Genomic DNA, 22,740 nt, shown 5'->3' with positions numbered 1-22,740 from the left:
CTTGGTGGAGGGAAACAGGTAAAGCACTACAGAAATAGAGGTGGGGAGCTAATTCTATGTAGGGCAACTGGAAGACTGGAGAAAGGGGCATTTGGGCTGGGATTTGAAGGTTGTGTAAGAGTTCTGGGTAGGTGAGGAGGATGGGTTAGAGAAGGGATTCTGGAGGTCTGGAGGGCTTTGTCACCAGACCAAACAAGAGAACATGACTGCCTAAAACCTGATGGGGGAGAAAACTGGAGAGCAATTTCTCCAAACCTGCCCTACTAAGGCCGAATTTTCAACAACTGATTTCCAGAGGGAGGTATGTTGGTGTTGTCAAGTTCCAGAGTATAAACCAGAGTGACAAATGGTCCATTGTCTGGAAGCCCTGTGCCAGCCTGGACTCTGGGGCTGCACCCCGGGTGGGGGGCAGGAGGGGTTGGTGGAGGGACAGAGCCTCGACACCTTGCTCACCTGTCTGGCTTTGTTCTTCCTGGTCCTGGATCTGGGTAGAACAGGCTTTTTTTTTTGTTTTTAATGCTTTTTTAAAATTTATTTTTGAGAGAAAGAGCAAGTGAGCACAAGCAGGGGAGGGGCAGAGAGAGCAGGAGACACAGAATCTGAAGCAGGCTCCAGGCTCTGAGCTGTCAACACAGAGTCCGACGTGGGGCTTGAACTCATGAACCATGAGATCATGACCTGAGCTGAAGTCGGATGCTTAACTGACTGAGCCACCCAGGTGCCCCTGGGTAGAACAGGCTTTAAATGTACCAGGCTTCAAGGTGGTGGCAGGCCTCTCAGATGGGGCAGACAGGGAATGATCCTTTTTCATTGTCCTCTTTCTCTTCAGTGATCCAAAACCCTGCTTCCAGGTTCAGCCTGCCATTTCTTCCTTTGTGTGACCCTGCCCAAGCTTCCGAAAGCACACTGAGTCTGGGGGATTGGTGTGAGACCCCAGGGGATAAGTGTTACAGAATATTTTGAGACCTTGCACAATCAGGTGAAGTCACTACAGTTCTTGTTTGACTTTAATGCTGACTACCTGTGCGATCCTGATCCTGAGCAAGTCTGTTCACCCCACTGGACCTCAGGTTTGGGGGTGGGACAATGACAAGTGTTTCTTCTGCCTCCTTCAAGGGGTCACAGTTGAGGATCCAATGCCATCAGCTTTGCAAAGTGGTTTGAGTGATGCAAAAAAATTCCATAACTTTAAGGCAGCCATGTAAACACTCCCCTAATGGAGACCAAACATTCTGTCTTATTTTTTAATGTTTTATTTATTTTTGAGAGAGAGAGAGAGAGAGCGTGCACACATGCACGTGCAAGCAGGGGAGGGGCAGAGAAAGTCAGGGACAGAGGATCTGAAGCAGGCTCTGTGCTGACAGCAGTGATCCCGATGCAGGGCTTGAACTCATGAACCATGAGATCGTGACCTGAGCTGAAGTCGGATGCTTAACTGACTGAGCCACCCAGGCGCCCCCAAACCTTCTGTTTTGAATGTGTCTGGCAGGCTCGCCAGGAACCTAGTCCAGCACCAGCTAGTCTGAAGCCTGGGAAGGGAGAGAAAGAAAGCAGAATAACAAGAGCTCTTACTCTGAACCCCAAGCAAGTGTGCACCCATTGTCCTAGTTCTAGAAGTCTGAGAATAGCCCTGAGGGAGGTGGATAGGTGGTGGTACCCCACTCCTCAGAGAAGAAACTGAGTCTTAGGGAAGTGGAGCAACTTACCCAAGGTTGCTGAGCACACACATGGCAGGGGAAGGATTGAATTCAGGGATTCTCCACCCCCAGGACTCTTCCCTTAGAAAGAGGTGGGGCATGGGAGAAAGAAGCCCACTAAACGTGGCTTCCATGGTGGGTCACCCACGTCCTGGAAGGAGGAAGGACAGGGCTTGGGGCCTGGGCTCCCTGCGTGGCGATGAGGGCCATGTTCCCAGGCTCTCCAGTGCCTGATCTCCACACTGGCTGCTGTTGGTGGTTGGCTCCAGGAGGACAGGAGCACTCTGGGTGGTCTGACACACAGGATGTGTCTCGCCTCAAAGCAGAAGTGAAACAGGGCGCACTTCCCCTTGCAACACAAGAGGCAAGTCTGACCACTGCCCCCTCGTCACCATCTCCTGCAGGAACCCAAAGACTGGCTGCCACTGCTGGGGTCTGAGATTGGGGGTTGGGGGCACAGAGAAGCCAGCTTGGTCTGGGGACCTAACTCATGCTGGCAGCTGGGTATCTACCTCTCAGCACACAGTTTGGGGTCTCTTCACACAAGCCTCCTTGGGCAGTGTCCACATGATTGGAAGATACTGTTTCTATCAGTTTCTGTGATTTAGATTCCGAGCGAGATGGCCCTTTATACAAATGTTCTGTCTCCTGGCCGGATCACAGCCAGCTCCTCTCTGCAAGAGGGAGATTCATTTGTGGCTCATACTCTCATTCATTGTTCACACATTTGGTTGTTCTCCCATCAACGAACATATTAAGAACCATCTCTGTGCCAAGCATCGTGCAGATACAGGAAGGAGAAGGATGGCAAACAAAATATTACACAGATCACTATTGTTATGGTTGTGAAGTAATTAGTCATGAAAAGTGCAGCAAAGGCCACAGAGAGTTCACTGTAGGGGGTTAAAGGGGAGACCCCAACCTAGTCTAGGACTCAGGGAAGGCTTTCTGGGCATTTCTATGGAAAGCTGCGGTAGAGTTCCTGGCTGAAGACCCTGAGACTGGGGAGAGGCCGGGGGCCCGTGTGGCTGGAGAAGGAAGCAGAGACCAGATCACACAAGATACAGGCTACATAAGGCTACAAACAGGGTCCCTCCTGTTTGACATGTCTTCAGGAGAAGTATCCGGAAGGCCTGGTGACTTTAGGCAAGGCTTTCTCTTCTCTGGACCTCAGTTCCCTCATCTTTTCAACAGGAACAGATTCACCATCCATGCAGGATGCCTGAAGAGCCCTTAGGTAAAGCACTAGTTCGGTGTCTGGCACAGTGGAGGTGCCCGATGAGTGTTGCTGTTAGTCTAATTGTTGCAGAGCCGGGCTAGGAATCCAGTCTCCAGGCCCAGCTCCCTGACTCCAGTGGCTGCCTTATCCCCAGGGCAGCTTCTAGGAGACATGGAGCCAGGTCACCGGGGCCAAACACATTGGCCCAAGCTCCAACTTGCTTTCTGTTGCAGTATCTCCCTACTGTCCTATCATGGCCCTTTGCCAGCCAAGTTAATGCACCCTGGGAAGAGGCTCCAGTCTACAGCTATGGCCAGCGGTAGAGGCAGATGCCCCTGTCCTGCCTCCCAGACCCACAGGGCCCCAGGCTCCTGCTGGTTGACTAGTCAGTCTTTGCAGACTCCACCTGCCATGCAGGTGCGGGGCGGGGGTGGCACAGAGCTGGCAGCCCCAGGGCTGAGCGGCAGCAGAACTGCGTTGTTTTGCAAGGGTCGAGCCACCCTAGAATCCTTTTCTTCTGATTCATGGAAGAAATCTTCCTGAAGGAGAAAGGAAGTGGCATTGACCAGATGCCTGGAGCTGTGTGGGGTGCTTTGCTTGCTGCCTGACTTATTTCTAGCAACAGCCCCTCACAGTGGGTATTATTGGCTGCCTTTTACAGATAAGTGACTGTTAAGGATCAGGATTGCCCAAAGTCACCCGAGGTCATCAAACTGGCAAGTGGCAAGATCTGGATTCTATGCCAGGTCCCATACCCTTGCCCTGCCCTGGGCCCCTTGGTAGTGGGCCATTGGGCTATGTTTTGTTGTATTTTGTATTTCACCCAGCATGAGCCTGTTGTAAGAGGCCTGGAAACAAAGTGGTCAGGCCTGAGCTTTGATTTTTCTTTTTTTTAATTTTTTAAATTTTTTTAATGTTTACTTATTTTTGAGAGAGAGACAGAGCAAGTGGGGAGGCACAGAGAGAGAGGGAGACACAGAATCTGAAGCAGGCTCCAGGCTCTTAGCTGTCAGCACAGAGCCTGACGTGGAGCTTGAACCCACGAGCTGTGAGAGATCATGACCTGAGCCAAAGTCAGAGGCTCAACCGACTGAGCCACCCAGGCACCCCTGAGCTTTGATTTCTTCATCTGGCAAGTGGCTACAAGAGTATACAGAATGATCTAGGGGGAGCTACCTCAGCGATGGGTAGGGCCACCCCCCATCCCTGTTTACAAAAAGGAAACTGAGTCCTAGAGATGGGGAAAAAGCTGCCTGAGATGACATGTCATGTTTGTCAGCAGAGAGCTGGGCCAGGCCAGATTCTCCTTGCAGACTGCTTCTCTAGCCACCTTCCTCACCCTCCCTTGCTGGCCTCCATGCCTCTGCCCAGTCTCCACACACTGGAGGATCCCAGTCTGTGGGCCCTGGACCTTTTTTTTTGCATTTCCTTCCTCCAGCGACCCAGTCCCGTAATTCTAATCACCATCTAATTACCATGCCTGTGTGTCTCAACCTGAGCTCTCTGGCCCTGACGCCAGCTCTGAGCTCCAACCTGTCTGTCCAGCTGCCTTGTTGGCCTCTTCTTAGTGATCTCAGAGAGTAACAAACTGGATATATGTACAACACAACTCCTGATTTAGCTGTGTCCTCCCAGCTCCCACCCAAACCTTCTCCTCCCACAGTCTTCCCCATTTTAGTCACTGCACCATCATCTACCCTGTTTTTCAGGCTGGAAGCCTTGGAGTTATCCTGTATTTCCTCCCCTCAACCCTTCCCTCAACCCACCCACGCCTAATCCATTAGCAAAAATATATTGTAATCTGACCCTTCTCACCACCTCCACCTTCATCTGATGCAGCCACAACCTGACTGGTCCTGCTGCATCCTCTTTTGCCTTGAAGAACATATTCTCACGCAGCCAGTGCACTCCCTTTTAAACATAGAACAAGCTGTGTCATTCTCCTGCTTGAAACCCTCCAGTGACTTCCCATCAACTCGGGATGAAATCCCAGTACAAGGCTCTAGGGGCCTGGGTTTCTGGAAGCATCTGTCTCCATTCTCATCTCTTCCTTCTCACTCAGAAGGATGCAGCATCTCCTCTTTCTGCTCCATGAACACCCCAAGGTTGCCCCTGCCTCAGGGCCTTTGCACGACTCTTCCCTCTGCTTGGAACCCCCTTCCTAAGATCATGGCTCAATTGCTTTCTCATTGTTGGTGTCACTTGCTGCCTTCTCAGCAAGGCCTTCCCTGACCACCTTGTCTAGAGAGGTACCACCCCTCTGCCTGTCACTGCCCATCACATTACCTTGTTGTCTCTCCTTTATAGCCCTTTTTGTCACCTGACATCATCTGCGTTGTTTGCCCACTTATGCATTGTCATTTGTCCACACTGGGATGTAGTAAGTTCTGGGACTGTTTTTGTCCCTGCCAAGTCCTCAGTCCTTACCACACGTGCATAGCACATGGTAGGTGCGTGATGAGTGCTTGTTCACAGAACCCGCCACATGGACTGGAGGCCCAAGTTACAAATCAAGTTTATTCCAGGTTGCTGTCCCCAGAGCTCTCTTGCATAGGACAGCATTTCCCTGTCCTTTGACTTCTTTTTTTTTTTTTTTAATGTTTATTTATTTTTGACAGAGAGAGAGAGAGAAAGACGGAGCACGAGCGGGAGAGGGGCAGAGAGAGAGGGAGACACAGAATCCGAAGCAGGCTCCACGCTCTGAGCTGTCAGCACAGAGCCCAACGCGGGGCATGAACCCACAGACCATGAGACCATGACCCGAGCCGAAGTCGGATGCTCAATCGACTGAGCCACCCAGGCGCCCCTCCTTTGACTTCTTTAAGAGAGTAATTTCTTTAGGTGCTCAAAGTTCACTCCCTTATCTGCCAACCCTACCACCTAAAGCTAACAAGTTACTTATTCTTTCTGTGCCTCAGTTTTGCCAGCTGTTAAATGGGGATCTTAACAGTGGCTGTCTCACAGGGCAAACATGAAGACTGAAGCATACTTAAAGCAGTGCATGGGATGTAGCATTCAGGAACATTAGCTCTATTATTATTTTTATCAGTATTATTATCACCACCACCACCATCATCATCCATTTCTCAAATTGAGATATACTTGATGGGTACCTGGATGGCTAAGTCGGTTAAGCGTCTGACTCTTGATTTTGGCTCAGGTCATGATCTCATCGTTCGTGGGATTGAACCCCACATCCGGCTCCATGCTGATGGCTTGGAGCCTGCTTGAGATTCTCTCTCTTTATCGCTCTCTCTCTCTCTCTGCCCCTCTCCTGCATGCATTCTCTCTCTCTCAAAATATTTATTAAAAATATAAAGAGATATACTTGATATATAACATCATATTAGTTTCAGTCATACAATATGATGGTTCAATATATGTATATGATGTGAAGTGATCAGCACAAAGTCTGGTTAACAGACATCCCCAGTTTGCCTCTCTGCTGTTGAGTAATAATACTTACCTTGTGCCACTTTGCCTGCTCAGTATCCTCTATTGGTTTCCTATTTCACTTAAGAAAAAGACCAAGTGCAATAAAAAAAAATAAATAGATTAATTAAATTAAAAAAAGAAGAAGACCAAGTGCCTTTAAGGAGTCTATGAGCCCCCCACCTACCTCTCTAGCCTCATCTTCTTGCACAGCTTTCTTTTCCATTGCTTTCCCCTCTGTGGTCACACTGGCCTTATTTCAGTTCTTCATGTGGTGGATGCTCATCCTACATCAGGCACTTGGCCTGCAAGTTGCTTTCCCTCCTTCTTCACCTAGTCAATGCTGGCTCTTCATTCCCATCTCAGCTTCGTCACTACCGTCCTAGCCTCCGTGACCACTGACTAGGGGAATTCCCTTATTTCATGCTCTCGGGGCAACACATGCCTCTGCCCTAGCACCTGTCACAGTTGTAAGTTTGCACCTATCCCTTACACTTGGGTTACTATCTGTCTTTCATAATAGACTCTGAGCTCCATGAAGACAGAGACCAAGTCATTCTTTGCCCACCTTTGCACTCCAAATGCGAGCCCAGTGTTTGCGTGCAGTAGGCCTTCCATGAACATTAAACGAATTCGGGAAGCCTTTGGGTTAGAGGCTTTGATCAGATCAAGCACAAAACTGCCCCCAAAAGAAAATCTGCTGTCTTTGCATAACTGACCAGGCTTTTAAACTGGCCTTCTGCCACTGAGCCAGAACAGTCCTCCTGACTTCCAGTACATTCCACTTGGGAGTGATGTGGTCCTGGGCAGCTCCTGCCTGCTGAGCTGCTTTCAGGGTGCCTATAGAGTTACAAGAGTAGGAAAAGGCTTTGCTCATCTAATCCAAGATAGAAACTGGACGTGACGCTGTGACACAATGGAGAAGTCTGTCTTGTTTCCTGAGCTCAGCCACCTCACCATGCCAGACACACTCAGCTTTTCCTTCCTTCTTGAAATAGGGTAATATGGTGTCCTGATGGCAGAGTGCCCTGTTCTGGTTTTTCTGGCTGATGGTGTTTTCTTTAATTGGTTGGAGCAGAGGTCCTTGCAGCCTGCAGACCTGGGCCAGTCCCCCACAGGGTCTGTACCAGGACACGGTGAAATGAGGGAAATAGGGACAATGTAGGGAGTTTTCATAAAGCTAAATTAGTTCTCAATTGCCCTACTTTTCATGTGTCAGGATGCCCTTTCTTTTATGAAACAAGGGTGATGAGAGGTGGTGATAAGGTTTTTTGGTTTTTTTTTTTTTAATGCCCTTGCTTGTCAAATCACCTACTTAATTTTGTTTTGAAATGTACTGGTCTGTGGACAGTGGCTGAGCCAGGTTAAGAACACAGGCTCTCTACTTCCAGAGACTAGTTCCAGCACTCTCTCTCTGAAGCTCCTCCCTGGAGACAGTAAGATGTAGGGGAGACATGAGAGCTGGTTGTAAATTATTGACAAGCAGCCATGTGGAAGAGGGGACATGCTTGTTCTGGTTGCACAGGGGGCATTATTGGGGTCACTGGGTAGCAGTTTCAAAGTCAAAATGTGCCCGTCTGAAACTGCTACCCAGTGACCCCAAACTTCACTCTGGCTTAGAATAAAGTTTCTGAGAGGTGAGTATTCAACAGTTGGCCGGGGCTTCCCCACTCCAGTAGTATTCAGGCACAGGTGGAGCTGCTACATCCGCTGTTGGAGAAAATATTCAGGCTGGGGGTAAGTTCTAATTAAGGACCTTGGCCTTTGATTCAAACCCACCTAGCAGCACTGGCTTTACCACTTACTATCTGTGTGAACTCAGGCAAGAGAGTTTCCTTCAATTGAAAATAGGGTAGGGGTGCCTGGGTGGCTCAGTCAGTCTGACTTCGGCTCAGGTCATGATCTCGTGGTTTGTGGGTTCGAGCCCCGCGTGGGGCTCTGTGTCTCCTTCTCTCTCTGCCCCTTCCCCACTCATGCTCTGTCTCTCAAAAATAAATAAACGTTAAAAAAATTTTTAAATAAACATTAAAAAATATATATATAGAAAATAAAATAAGGTAATCATGACTCCCTCAGGCTCCTGTAAGAGTTATGTAAGGGGGTGTGTGTACAATGCCCAGCCCACAGATTGGCCTTCCCTGTGATGTGAAGCCTATGCCCAGGAAGCTTACTTAGAGTCTGGTAGAGTGGAAGAGACTCACAGAAAAAGGATAACATGATGTAGTTTATGAACAAAGACCAGCAAAGCTTATGTGCTGGGCAGTTCTGAGGACAGGAAATCAGGCCCAGGCTGGATGATCAAGGAAGAATTCTTGAAGGAAGTAATACCTACATTAACCCTTGAGACACTGCTAGGCTCTGGATAAGTAGAGAGGAAGAAGTATGCTTCCTAGGAGGAGAGCATACGATGGTCTCTGGCACACAGTAGTGTTAACTGGAAGTAGCTATTATCTAAATTTCAAGGACCTGGTGATCCCTCTTTCCTTGGGCTCTGACAGCACTGTGGGCACATTCCTGGCACATCAGACATGCTTGGTGTATGTTGAATAAATAGGGGGAAGATTGACTAGTAGAGGGAGAAATGATTAGGTCTAAGTAAGCTGGGGAAAATTAGAGTATCCTTTCACCCATTTATCTACTCACCCATCTATACACTCATCTATCATCCAATAATACCTACTTACATATATATGCCAACCCACTCACCCATCCATTCAGCCATCTTTTCCTGCACCCATTCATCCATTGCACATTCATCCATACTCCCATCCACCTATACTCCTTCCATCCATCCATCCATCCATCCATCCATCCATTCACCCACCCACCCATATATACACCTGTTCATCCATTCATCCATCCACCCATCTGTATATTTAAGGCATAGAACAAGATAAAGTCACTGCCTTTATGAAGTTTATATCAAGTGGGGCCCCTAAGGCTTACAGATATGAATCAAATAATTATGTGGATAAGTGTAAAACTGTAACTGTGATATGTGCTACAGATGAAAGTCATACATCGTGCCAGGAGAGCCAGAAATGGGAATTTGACCGATTCAAGGAGGTTAAGAGGGCTCCTCAAGTTCAAGAAAGTGGCCATTGAACCAAGAGCCAAAGGGTGAGTAGGAGTAACTAGTAGAATTGGGGGTGTGGTGGCGGTCAGAATGTTCCAGACAGAGCAGAATACATGGAAGGGCAAGATGAAATTGGGGGTGTCGGTCTGATGATGCAGGCCTCTGGGGCTTATTAGGATGTTGATTATTATACTTAAGGCTCTGAGAAAGCCTCAGGTAACATGATCAGATTTGTATTTTTAAAATATTGCCTGGCTGTGGCTAAAGAAAATGGAAGCAGGGGATGGGATGAGCAAGTGCAAAAGCAGGAAGCCTGTGAGAAGCCAATAGTCATCCAGGAAATTCATGATGGAACCTCGGATGGAGAAAGCAGTGGAGGGAGGAGGAGAGGAAGGGTGTAGTGGACGATTCAAAGGCCATTTTGGAGATAAAATGATTATACAGTGGGTTTAGTGGGAATGGATGAGGGTGAGAGAGGAGTCTAGGATGACACCTAAGTTTCTAGATATAACTGTTGCTAGGCAACAGAGTGACGGACCGGAGAGAGGGGGAAAGGGTTGGACACACTTTTCCTTGAAGTTGTTATGCCTGTGTTTGCCAAATAAGGGGTATGGGAGCCTGGGCATACAGAGCTCCCTGGTTGCTCGCACAGGGGTGAAAATGCTGGTTTAAGAAGGTCACACATTGCAAGCTGAAGAGCTGGGCCTGTGAGTTAGGGCTTCTAGCTTTGGCTCTGCATCCAGCTAGCTATGTGACCTTGAGGGGGCAGCTTCACCCCTCTGGGCCTCAGATCTAAAACCGATGGCCTTGCTGGTCTGGCATTTTAAGGGCACAAAGCAGCTTGAATCTTATTTGTGTCCACTGTCACTATTTACAGGGCTCCCCCTTGGAAAGTTATTCCTTGTAGATACACTTTTCCAGAGCCTGAAGATTGAAATAGAATAAAGTCTAGAATGTGAGATCTGAAAGGAATCATAGAGCCCATTTGCCCAATCTTCAAAGTTCACAGAGACAGGCAGCACCTGTGCTTGACCTTTATCTCTATCCTCCTCCACACCCTGTACCTGGGGGAAGAAGAGGGGCAGTTTGTGCAAAGCCACAAAGCTACAGGGCAGAATAGCATCCTTTGTAGGTCATCCCCATGTTCCTTTTCTCTACCTTGGGTGTTGTTTTTTTTTTTTTTTTTTTTCTGCAGCCTACAGCCATTTCTTAGGACAGATGGGGCTAGGTAGATCTGTGGGGATGGGCTAAGATCAAAGACAAGTGATGCTGAGCATCTGGGGAAAGCATAACGAAGGGAACAGCTGAAGCCATGATGTGCTAAGCTGGGGTCCTTTCTGACTCTTTGAAGATGCCTCTTGTCGTGAACCCCTATTATGACTCCTGAATGTCCTCCTGGGGCTGCAAGACGCTCTTTGCCAAAAAGGAATGCAGAAAACCCAGCCTACCCCCTGCAAACAAGGCATGGAGACAAAACGCAGTTGGAACCTCGGGGCTGAGGTTTCCATGGTGGCCCCACTCTGCTGCTCTTCCCATTGGCCAGGCGTCCTGCTCCAGCTTTAGCAACAGAGGCTCAGATACCCATCTCCTTCCTGATTGGCCAGGTTGTGCTGCAGCGCCATGGCAACAGGGGCAGAGGGACCAGTTTCTGCAGAACGACTTGAGTCACCATCTACCTGGGGTGGAGCTGAGATCCAGAGGGGCGCTTGCAGGGGATGCAAAGGGAACAGGTAGCCCCCACCTCAGCTCACAGTCAGGTGGGGAACCCTTCTCCATGGGTTGTCCAGGGGTTTGGGAGGCTGGTGGGCTTCATCTCTTTATCACATCTATCTTACATCTTACAGCATCTTCCCAACCCTTCTCTTGCCCCAGTGCTCTTGTCACCTGCAGAAAAAAAAAAAAAAAAAACACAACAAGCCCCTAGCAGTGCCAGAAGTTAACTTGTTTGCCCTGAATCATGCAAATTGCAAGCTAGAATTTGAACCCATATTATATTACTTAATTTTAAAAGCTTTAGAGGGTTTTTGCTGGAGAATCCAGTTTTTTTAAAAAGACTTTATATTTTAGAGCAGTTTTAGGTTCACAGCAAAATTGAACAGAAGGTACAGACATTTCCCATATTCCTTCCAGTTTTAATAGTTTTATTCATCAAACAGCTAATGTTTTCCAAAGCACTCTTGCCTCTGAATCATTATCTGATCCTCCCAACCACCCTATGAGTTGGTACTTCAGGGATGAATGACCCATTTCATAGATGAGGACACTAGAGCCCAGAGAAGTCAAGTGATTTATTCCATGTCACACAGCTTATTAGTGCCAGAGCTGGGCCTCCAACCCAGACCTCCTGAATCCTTATCAGGGCTCCAAACCATTGCCTAATCTATACCAGAAGGCCTCCAGGAGGAGTGGAGGGCTGCTCTGAGGGGTCCTCTCCTAAGGCTAGATAATGATGCTGAGTAGAACCAGGCATTCTAATGTTTCCAGCCTGGACCAAGGGTTTTGCACTGTATCCCCTACTCCCTGCCAGGCAACCCCTAAATGTGGCTCTAGTCCCCAGGAAGGGTCTGTGTTTCACTCAAACCTTGCTCTGCACACCATGGTCTCTCCAACCCTACCCCTGCCAGCACACAGGTAAAAAAACACTCTGAATAAGCTGAACTATAATCCATTTAACATTTCTGTGTGCTTGAAGCTGTGTTGAGTGTGACTCATCATCACAACCTTAGATGTTAGGTCTTCATTGTCCACCATTTATAGATGCAGAAGCTTGTGCCCAGTAAGGTTAGGGAGCATGCCAAAGTCACACGGCTACTTGGCAAAGCAGCCAGAATTTCAACCTGAGACCACCTGGCTTGAAAGCAGCCTGGTTTGGACAGTGGTGATGCAGAATGGTAGCTTGAAGAGGCATCTGAGAGCAGATTCCTTAGCTGTTGGGTGTGCATTTTTTCCTCAGTTGAGTCTGTGGCTTTCCCTAATTCTTGGCACTGGAGAAAGCAGGCTCAGAGGATCTGTTTTGTGTTAGGGACTCAGAAATGCTTGGCCCCTGAGGAGTGACTTGGTGTCCTCAACACTGGGTCCCATTGCCTGGATTCTCACTTTGTGATCTTTCAGGAGAACATGGCTGGGCTGCTGGGAATTGGCAAAGGAGGAGAAAACGGTGATCTCCTTGGTCTGAATCTCATCCCCTGCTGGAAATGAATGTTTTGGCAGTTTCCTCTCCTTTCTGCTCAACTCGGGCTCCCTGAAGCTCTTGCCCCTGAGACACAGTCCAGCCACCTGGCCAGCCTTCCTGCCCTCCCAAGAGCATGGGTTTTGGAGGATACGGCAAGGTGGGAGCTCATGCCTGCCATTCTGCCCCACTAAGTGCCATACCAGCAAGAGGCAAGCACACAATTTCACCACCACCACCAACGTGTGGCATCTTCCCTGTGCCAGACCTCACGCAGGTGCTAGGGAGACGGCAGGGAACAGACCATTATGGCCCCTGACCTCATGGGACCTGCTGCCTAGTGGAGGAGATGAACAATAAACCCATGGATGAGTACATCATGATTTCAGTTAGTAATACACGCCTAGGACAGGATGAAACAGGATAATGAGATAGAGAGCGATTGGTGGGGAGTATGCTGTTTTAGCCGGAATGGCCAGGAAAGGACTCTCTGAGGAGGTGACATCTGAGCAGATAAATGAAGAGGAAGCAGCTATATCAGTTATTGATGTCCATGTAATAAACCCAAACTGGATAACAAACCCCAAAACTTTGTGATTTACAACAGCCGTTTATTATTTCTCATGAGTCTGTGGTTGGCCTGGGTGGTTCCTCTGCCCATTTCTCTAGCATGTAGCTGGAGACACAACTGGGCTGGAAGGTCCAAGAAGGCTTCTCAGTCATCTAGTAGTTGGTGCTGGCTATTGGTTGGGGAACTCAGCTACCCATCACCCAGCCTCTCATCCTGCAGTTTGCAACACCAGCTGCCTTACATGGTGATCTAGGGGCAGCATTCTAAGAGGGTGGCGACAAAAGCTGCATGGCCTATTTAGGTCTAGGCTCCGAACTCCTAAAGGGTCACTTCTGCCACATTCTGTTGTCCAAGCAAGTCACAAGGCCAGCCTAGATTCAAGGGGCGGGGAGAGACTTGCCACCTCTTGAAGGGGCAAGACACAAAGGATTTGTGGCCATCTTTAATTTGCTACATCATCCAAGTGAAGATCTTTGGGAAGAGTGCTTTGGACAGAGGGAAGAGCAGGTACAAAGGCCCTGAGGTAGAATGGAATCAAGACAACTGAACCAGAAACAATTGGGTTCCTCCATTTCCTCTGTTTGCTGTTCTGTCAGGTGGGAACTACAGATGCCCTCAAAGATATTTCACGGCAAGGTTAGGATTTTGGTTAATCTCTGACTTGGAGTAGAATTAAACACAGGAGCTTGGTTTAGCATCCTCCAAACTCACTGGCATTTTTTGATCACCATCTGGCAGGAAGGCACAGTGCTGGGCACTGCAGGTCATAGGAGAGCCTGAGGGGTGCTGATCTTGCTGAGCTTATGGGTTGAAAAGATTGCTTGTTGTGATGGATGATGACTGAACTGGCAGGATTGGGCCCTGGGGAAGGCCCAGAGGAGGTAGGATTCCAGCAGGGCCTTGGTAGGCATGTAGGATTCAGCTGAAGGAGGGAAACTATTGATAGTGGAGATGCAAGGGGCTGTAGAATTTAGCAATTCAATGCAATAAATGTTTGCTGAACTTCTGTTCTGTACCAAGTGAACAAGACAGGCAGAGGACCTGCCCAAGGTCCAGTGAGAACCTAGAGGAGGCATCATCCGAGCTTGGAGAGCCAGGGAGCCTTCCAGGAGAAAAGCAATGCTTCAGAAGCTTTAGGATGGGTCAGGCCAAGCACAAGTGGGGCAGTGAAGGAGGAAGAGGTACCTTACCAAGAAGTTCCCAGTGGAACTACAGCATCTGCAAAGGCCAGCGGGAGGGAGAGCTTGGGATTCTCCAGAAAAGGCAACAAGTTTTGTCTGAAGCAGAGAGTTCTGTGGAAGAGAGGCAAAGGAGGAGGTCTGGGCTAAAATGGACCTCTGACCTTTTTCCTAAAGGCTGTTTGTGTAGGATTGCCAGATTTAGCAAATAAAAATACAGGTTGTCTGGTTAACTTGGAATTTCAGATAAACAATGAATAATTTTTTAGTGTAATAATGCATGCATTATTTGGAACATTCTTTTAAAAAATTTTTTTAATGTTTATTTATTTTTGAGAGAGAGAGAGAGCACGAGCTGGGGAGGGACAGAGAGAGAGGGAGACACAAAACTTGAAACAGGCTCCAGGCTCTGAGCTGTCAGCACAGAGCCCAACATGGGGCTCGAACTCACAAACCGTGAGATAATGATCTGAGCTGAAGTCAGACGCTCAACCGACGGAGCTACCCAGGAGTCCCTGGAACATTCTTATACTGAAGAATCATTTGTTCTTTATATGAAATTCAGTTTTAACTGGGCCTCCTGTATTTTCTCTGGCAATGCTAAATGTGAGACCACAGAAGGGTTTTAAGCAGGGGCTGCCTTGGTTCGGATTTACATTTTGGGAAGCTGCCAGGATTTGTGGGAAAACATACCAGAGGGAGACAAGGAAGGGGTGGAGGATGAGGGTCCTGCTTTGTCCAGGTCAGAGAGGCAGAGGCATCCATCATCAATGGGGGCATCTCATCATCATCACTGGTGGGGAAGGCTGGCAGGCAACTGCAGACCAGGTCACCTCAGCTCTGCTGTGTGAGCCTCTGTCCCCTCCTGGGCCCTCAGCATCCTTGTCTGTCTAATGAAGGGGTCAGATGATCAGAAGAGATGGTCCACAAGGGCCCCTCTCTTCCTGTCATCCTGGCCAGTGAATGCATGAAGCACTTTCACATCTCCTCTCTCTAACCTCAGGCCCCTGAGGTTTGGAGAGGCATTTACTGAGGTCCTAGTAAGTACTGAGCTGAGTCCTCTCCATCACTTGTTTTATTTAATCCTCACAACAGCCCCTCAAGGAAGGTATTATGCCCATCTCACAGATCAGAGAACTGAGGCTCAGTAGTACAGTTGCTACCCGGTCACACAGCTGCACTGTGCAAACCTGGAGTAGAGTCCAGGTCTGGCTGGCGCCAGTGCTCACCCTCCCACAGTCTCCAGGAAATCTCCCTCGGAGCCCCTAATCCCGCATATATTTATCACTTGGGCTCAGTCAGCAGTCTCCTTGTCCTACTACAGGCACATGCTGTTCTGGCTCTTTCTGAGTTAAGCCAGGGACTAAAACGGGCCAGTGTAATGCTCATCTGCTGGGGGCTTTCCGGTTTATGAAGCCGTTTTCCATCTGTGCCCTCCTCACGACCCCATGGAGATGGTGCACAGCCCCCTCCAGCTCTTCTAGCCTGCAGCTCTGCCGCAGTGGAGTCTACATTAAATATTAACGGGGCAGCTCCTGGCACTGCTGTGACGTCAGTTACTGGGCTGCTTGGTGAGGGCTGTGGTTGCCTTTCCAAGGTGAAACAGTGACCGGAATTCAGCTGGCTCAAATAGCGTCCCAGGGGGCTGGCTGTCAGGGCTCAGAGAAGATGCTGCTAATGTAAGGCATGGCAGGAGTCCAAACGTTTTCCTCCCATGCCCTGGCTCCCTCAGGGCCTGGGTGGCATCCTGATACTGACAGGATGCATTCAGTCATTTGGCAAGTATTGATTGAGCACCTGTTGTATGCCAAGCACAGTGTTAGGCTCCGGGGATACAGCTGTAATCCTGACAAGGTCCTTGCATCATGAGACTTCCCAGCTGGAGGAGGAGAGGGAGAAGTAGTCTCAATGCAGGGGCCCTCCCCAGCCTGAGGCTGAGGGATCCTTCCAGAGAAGGTTATACTGAAACCTGAGGAAGGATCCCCAGTTAGGTATGGAAAGAGGGGGTAAGTGTCTCAGGCAGAGGGATCAGGATCAGAGCTCAGACCCTGGTTCCAACCCTCCCCAGCCATTTATCTGCAAATGGAGTTCCCACCTCACAGGGACACTGTGAAGACTAAGTGAAACCATGGCTGATCATAGCACAGGGCTCGGGGCATCGCGTGAGCTCAGGGGTAGCCGTTAGGAAAAGAGCCCCGTGCCTTTATGTAATCCCTTTGCTCTGCCAGGAATCCTTACCTCCATTTGGTGAATATGGAAACTGAGGCTCAGAGGGGCAACCTGACATCCTCAGGGTTATATTGTGGATTAGACCCCAGGTGAGACACATGACCCCAGGCTTTTTGCCATTTGCCAGCCATTGGCAATGCAAGCAGTTGTCTCAGCTCAGTGAGACATAGAATCTCACCAGTGATCCCAGTAAGGTCCTCAGCTGCATTTCCAAAGCCCAGTTTGGCCTTTTGAGGTAAGGCTGCAGCTGTCCAAGGATAAGCTCAGGTCTTGGTTTTGGGAGGTCTGGGCATAGACCTGGTTCTGCTGCTAACTTGCTGTGTGACCATGAGTGAATTACTTTCCCTCTCTGAGTCTCAGTGTCCCACAGTTAATACTGGCTGTCATTGCCTGGATCTTTGATCCTCTCAGCAGAGCTATGGCAAAGGCATTATGTTTAATTCCATATTAAAGATGAGGAACCAGTCTGGGAGGGGCAAAGTGACACATATGAGGCTACACAGCAAGTGGGGGCTGGATTTGGAGTCAGGCCCAATTGCTGGCAGAGCTGGCTACCATTCCACTACCCTGTGCTGTCTCTCAGAGTGAGAGAGCCAACCTGAGTTGTCTCGAAGACTTTTATTGTGGGTCTCTGATCCTGTGAGTTCCCTGCTGCCCCCAGGCCTTCAGGGCGCAGTTATTTCATGGGGAGGGCATTTTAGGGTGGCTGATCCTCCAACTGTCACAGTAGGCAGCACCTACTCTCTCCCTCAGCACAACCTTATTCACCAGGAGGTCTAGCTGTTGCAAGAGGCCCATCTTATGAACAAGGAAACTGAAGCTCAGAGAGGTGCAGCCAACTTTCCCAGGCTTCTCCAGCTACTGTGGAAGAGCCAGGATTTGAGGAGAGTCTGAGTGACTCTCAAATTCAACCCAGGAGCCCTCCCTTGCCTTTCAGCCTCCTCTGGCCTCCTTGCAAACTCCCCCTTGCTCTCTCCCTTATCTTATCTTCCACTTAGCTGTCAATTAGTCAGTTAGCTGTCAGCCAATTAAAAGTGTTCCACCTCCTGAATGACCTTGCCACTCACAAAGAGGGCTCTAGCAACAGAATTTCTGCAGTATGCACAAGGTGTGATCAGATTCAATTCAGCACTCCACGAGAGGCATGCCTGGCGGTGGGGGCTCAGATGAGGAATGATTCCCCACTGTTTACATTCTGAAAAGGAAATGGCAACTCCCTAAGAAAGTGGGAAGCAGGTGGTATAAGTGACAAAGAGCGTGAACTTGATAGAAAGACCTAGGTTCACATCCCGACTCTGCCCCTACTAGCTACATACTCTTGTGTACGTGAGCTTTAGTTCCCCCATCCATTTATTGATTTTTATTTCAAGTTTATTTATTTATTTTGAGAGAGAGAGAGAACTAGAGGGGAAGGGGGAGAGAGGATCCGACGTGGGCTCCAAGCTGACAGCAGCAAGCCTGATGCGGGGCTCAAACTCATGAACTTTAAGATCATCACATGAGCTGAAGTCAGACACTCAACCTACTGAGCCACCCAGGTGCCCCAGGAAAAGATGTTTTTTAATACAATTGACTGTCAGGAAACCTGGATAGAAACTCAGCTACCCTCTCCCTTACTTCCCAAGGTATGGCTTCAGCCACAACTGAGGACAGTTATGCTCAGAGCCTAATAACCAAAAGACTCTCAGAAGGTTAGGGACAGCAGTGAAAAGAATGGTGAAGGTGGAGTAGGTCTTGATCCTGGCTCCCACCCCCTGTTGTCTGTGTTGCAGTTGAGTAAGACACTTAATCTCTCTGGGCCTCAGTTTCCTCATCTGTAAAATTGGAACAATACTGACCTTACCTTAAACAAGTGGAAGTGTGCTGGCAAACACTGCCCTGTGGCCTGCTATGGAGTAGCTCCTTGTTACCCTCTTCCACTCCACGTTTTGACATGGGATCCAAACACTGATCCTCTGAAGCATCCCTGTTTTATCCTCTTGAGTTGCCATGCCGTTGTTTGCCGAACCTCCCATGGTGAAATATCCTGGACCTTCAGAGCTAAAAGAAAGAAGGAATGCTGCCAGCCATTAATGCAGCCTCTTGTTTCACAGATAAGAAATCCAGGGCTCAGAGAGGGGAAGTCACAGCACTCTAATGCTTTGCCCTCCAGCTTTCCCAGGCCACACAGCCCAACCCACCTGGTTCCACCTAAGTGGGAATCACACAGAAGCTTGAAGCGATTACCTAGATGGTTCCAGCAAAAGGATCTAGAAAATTCTGGCTAAGAAACACAAGCTCCTTGACCACCTGCATGACTGAAGCCTTTTTGCCCTTATTCTAACTGCGGTTCCATGGGTGACAGCTTTGCCTTCTTCCTTCAGAGCTGAGCTCCTCTGCACAAGCTTGAGGGGGACGGGTGCTAAGAATGGGCTCTGAGCTCCACCGGCTCACAGACTGCAGCTACCAAGACACTTTCATTCTTTGTAATGCCAAAAGCTGCCTTTGGGAGCTGATCTGCTCCCAAAGTGGGCTTTGGCAAAGTGATGGAGGACTCTGGATGATCCTGAAACCTGTGGGCTCAGGCTGATCTTGTAACAGGGTGGGGTGGGGGGGAAGGGTTGGGGTGGAATTTGGTATCAGCAAAAGGACACTGGGGCCACAGCAAGTGGCAGAATGTAGGCATGAGTGATGTGGGTGACCTTTCTAAGTCTCATTTTCTTCATCCATATAATAGGGATAACAACCTCTTTCCAAGAGTTGTAAGGATTTGGTGAGATAACATATGGGGGTAAAGTGTTGACCTTTGGCCAAGAGCACCTGCTGCTGCTGCTGCTGCTGCTGCTGCTGCTGCTGCTGGTGTTATCATTGGCTCAGAATCAGCAAGGTTACCTGGGCAGCAGGAGGCCTGAATTTGGAGAAAAAAACCCTAAAATTCTATCTGGCTGACACTAATCTGTAGGCAGATTATCTGTAGGCAGGCAGCCCCTCCTGCTCAAGATGGTAACAGTGTGAAAGCCATCTCTCCAGAACAATACCCAGGTCTCCTTTGTAGTATGTCCCTTGGTGTCCAGACTTCTCAGGGAGCTCAGAGTGTCCCAGAGTACCCAAGGAAAAAAAAACCAGGACGTGCCTTTTCTGGGTCACCTATTCACTGGGCTCTGGAGGAGGGTTCTGGCATTGCTTTGGAAATCCAGTCCTTTAAGGAGGAGCAGTCCTTACCCCTGGCTCAGGCTGGGATGCAGCAAGGAATTATTTATTGTATGGTTGTGATGGCTGGTGCCTCCCGTGTGTTGGCCCTGTGAAGGTGAGAAACATACGAACTCTTGCTGATCTGCAACCCTAAGAAATAGGTGTGATTAGTCCTGGGCCCAATGATTAGCCATTGCCCAGTGGTACTCAGCTAGTAACTGATAGAGTAGAATTTGAAATTAAGTCCAGATCCTTCTTCCTCATCACAGCACTCACATGTCCTCAGGTAGCCAGGGACACTCTGGTCTGAGTGAGACCCTGTACCAGATGTAGATGCAGCAGACCTGGCCCTTGCACTGAGGATTTGCTCTGAGCTCTGGGCAACCAGTGTGTTTGGCCTTAATCATTAGTCCCCTTTACCTGGTTCAGGGACTCTCTTTGGAGTTGTTCAAAGGTGACATTTATTGATGGGACTTAGAGCTCTGGGAGCAGATGTCCTGTCCAAGGCGGTTGCCCTGGGTTTTATTTATGAGGCTATGGAAGTTGGCAGCCCTTTCCAAAGGGTGAAGATGGGTGCTGGTCAGAGTGTAGCCTACAGGTAGCGAGGTTTATGTGTACTTTTTACAAGCAGAATGACCCTGAAAGGGAGTCACAACTTGAGCCCTTTTCAGCTGACACCACAGGGAAGTGTTGGGCCATCAGGTTTGGGAGTCTGACAGACCTGAGTTCAAATCCTGACTCCACTGATTACCAGCTGTGGACTATTCAAATCCTGGAATTTTTTTTTTTTTTTTTTTTTTTAAATCCTGGGACATTTTTGAGCCAGTTTCCTCATCTGTAAGAGGGGGATGGAAATTGTACCTACTTTACAGGGGAATCTTGAGGAGAAAAAAATATACCCATTCCTGCAAAGCTCCTTAGCCAGAGCTGGGAATGTGGCATATGTTCCCTTAAGAGCTGGCATGGATGAGGTTGCCCAGGATAGGACAGAGTAAGAAGAGCAGAGGGCCTGGGGCAGAGTCCTGTAGTACCCCAATATTTCAGGGTAGGCCAAGAAGACAAGCGCATACAGCAGACCAGAGAAGAGGAGCAGCAGAGCAGCAGAGCGAAGCCAGGAGGATGCAGGGTCATGGAACCTTAGAGGAGAGCCTGTCTAGGAGGGATGAGCAGTTGTGCGCAGAGCAGTCACATGGGCCAGGAAGGTGAGGACTATAAAATGACCTTGAATTTGACAACAGTGGGCCACTAGTGGCCACAATGAGAGCTGCCTAGGTGAAGGAATAGGGGCAGAGCCAGAGTGCACTGGGCTCAGAGGTGGGTGGGAGGTGAGGAAGTGGAGACACTGAACTTTTTGGTGAGAAGGAGAGAAAAGCTTCATGGGAGAACCAAAGTATCTCCCATTTGACATTTATAAATTAGAAGTAGAATGCTCTAGTCTACCTAATTTTCACTGTTTTGAAATCAATCTGAGTCCAAAATGATCAGAAAAGCTGGAAAGGCTCTAATTTCTCTAAGAGCTGGAAGGAATCATAGAAATCCCCCCAGCGCTGGCCCTCCTCCCACCTCTCACTGGAACCCCATTTTCATGGAGGGCGGGGTGGACAATTAATTACTATCTACCATGCTCTGTAAAGATATGCACCAGGGGAAAGATCAGCCTGGTTTGTTAACCTCAATTCCATTTGTAGTCAGCAAAGGTGACACTTCAAAGCATGGTGGAACCTGGGGTGGGAGGCCTTCTCCCAAATTCACATTCAAATCCTGTTTCATGGATACCAAGGTCCTCATTTTAGAATCACAGCAGGGAGAAAAAGGCCCAGAGGCAGGAGAACTGGTATGGAGGACCCATCTCTGCTCATTCACTGTGCAAACTGGGGCTAGCCTCTCCTCCTCAGAGCTCTGTTTCTCCTTATGTGGGATAAAGGGTTGGATAACAGTGACTCTAAGTGTCCTGCCATCTCGAGCATTTCAGGATTTCTATTCTACAATGCATTTGACAGTCCTTCGAGTCCAATTTCCAAATGGTAAAACTAAGGTCCAATCAGTCCCTCCCTTCTCCCTTCAAATGCATCTTACTCCCCAGAGTAAGATTCTTGGCTTGAAATATGGCTTCCACATCTCTCCTGGTTCCCAGTTACCTAAGGATAATGATTCAAATAATCAGGCTGGCATTTAAAACACTCCATGATCTTGTTTTGCCCAGCCTCATTGCCCACTGCCAGGCCTGTCTTCTCACCATCTTTGATTTTGTTTCTATCCTTGCTGCCAAGCCTTTGTCTGCTGGACCCCACTCCTCATACCTTTTCCCTGACTCTCATCTTCCTCAGGGTCCAGCTAAACTGTACTTACATGTATTCAGATCTACCTTATGAGACAAGAGAATGTATCTTACTTATTCTATAGTTACTCCTTCCCCCTATGCTGAGCATGCAATAAAATTCTCAGAGAACCTAAGGTCCTCTCTACCGTGCTGCCCTTGGCATTTGTACTTAAGTGGGGCTGTGTTTTAGCCATTGGAATTTTCCTAGTTTGTCCAACGCCCAGCCACAGGCCTGGTATGAGGGACCCTCAGGCACGGAATGCCACAACTGGGATGAACTTAGTGAGCAGCCAGTCCATCCACCCCACCCCACCCCCCTTTGCCACAGAAGGATGTTCAGTCTGGGTTTGAACTCAGATCTGCCCCACCGCTTACAGGATGTGTAACCTGGAGTCACTAATCTGACTCTGAAAAATGGGGAGACCAACTGTGCCCACCTGTGAGGTGGGTTGTGAGGATTAAATGTTTATGTCTATACAGGCTTAGCAGTGGGCTGGCTCCTAGTAGGTATGTGCTGAATGTTACTAATCACAGCCAGACTACTCTGTCCCTCCTCTCATGGAAGGCACAGTATACCCAAAGTCACTTCTCAAGGTGGGAGCGCAGCTCTGAAGCCCGCTGTATGTGAATGTGTATTTGGGGGTGGCGGGAGAGGTGCTGTCCCCAAAGTACGGATCT

General features: G+C 48.8%; 1 protein-coding gene and 1 long non-coding RNA gene across 2 annotated transcripts in view; one reads left to right on the top strand and one right to left on the bottom strand.

Annotated features, from left to right (window-relative positions):
- Positions 1 to 13,169, top strand: part of DEPDC5 (DEP domain containing 5, GATOR1 subcomplex subunit) — a 147,026-nt gene extending 133,857 nt beyond the window's left edge. The window contains exons 44-45 of the transcript XR_006195092.1: positions 9,356 to 9,468; positions 12,536 to 13,169. The gene's annotated coding sequence lies outside the window, so the exon portion shown is untranslated. The remainder of the gene's footprint in view (positions 1 to 9,355; positions 9,469 to 12,535) is intronic.
- Positions 13,170 to 13,489: 320 nt separating this feature from the next.
- Positions 13,490 to 18,605, bottom strand: LOC122203221. Its single transcript, XR_006195095.1, has 3 exons — positions 18,415 to 18,605; positions 15,036 to 15,232; positions 13,490 to 14,456 (listed from the first exon to the last, which is right to left on the bottom strand). It is a non-coding gene; the product is annotated as an uncharacterized LOC122203221 (long non-coding RNA).
- Positions 18,606 to 22,740: the final 4,135 nt, after the last annotated feature.

The sequence above is a fragment of the Panthera leo genome, chromosome D3 (assembly GCF_018350215.1).
Source record: "Panthera leo isolate Ple1 chromosome D3, P.leo_Ple1_pat1.1, whole genome shotgun sequence".
NCBI classification, from domain to species: domain Eukaryota; kingdom Metazoa; phylum Chordata; class Mammalia; order Carnivora; family Felidae; genus Panthera; species Panthera leo.
This window is presented reverse-complemented; position numbering and strand designations above follow the sequence as displayed.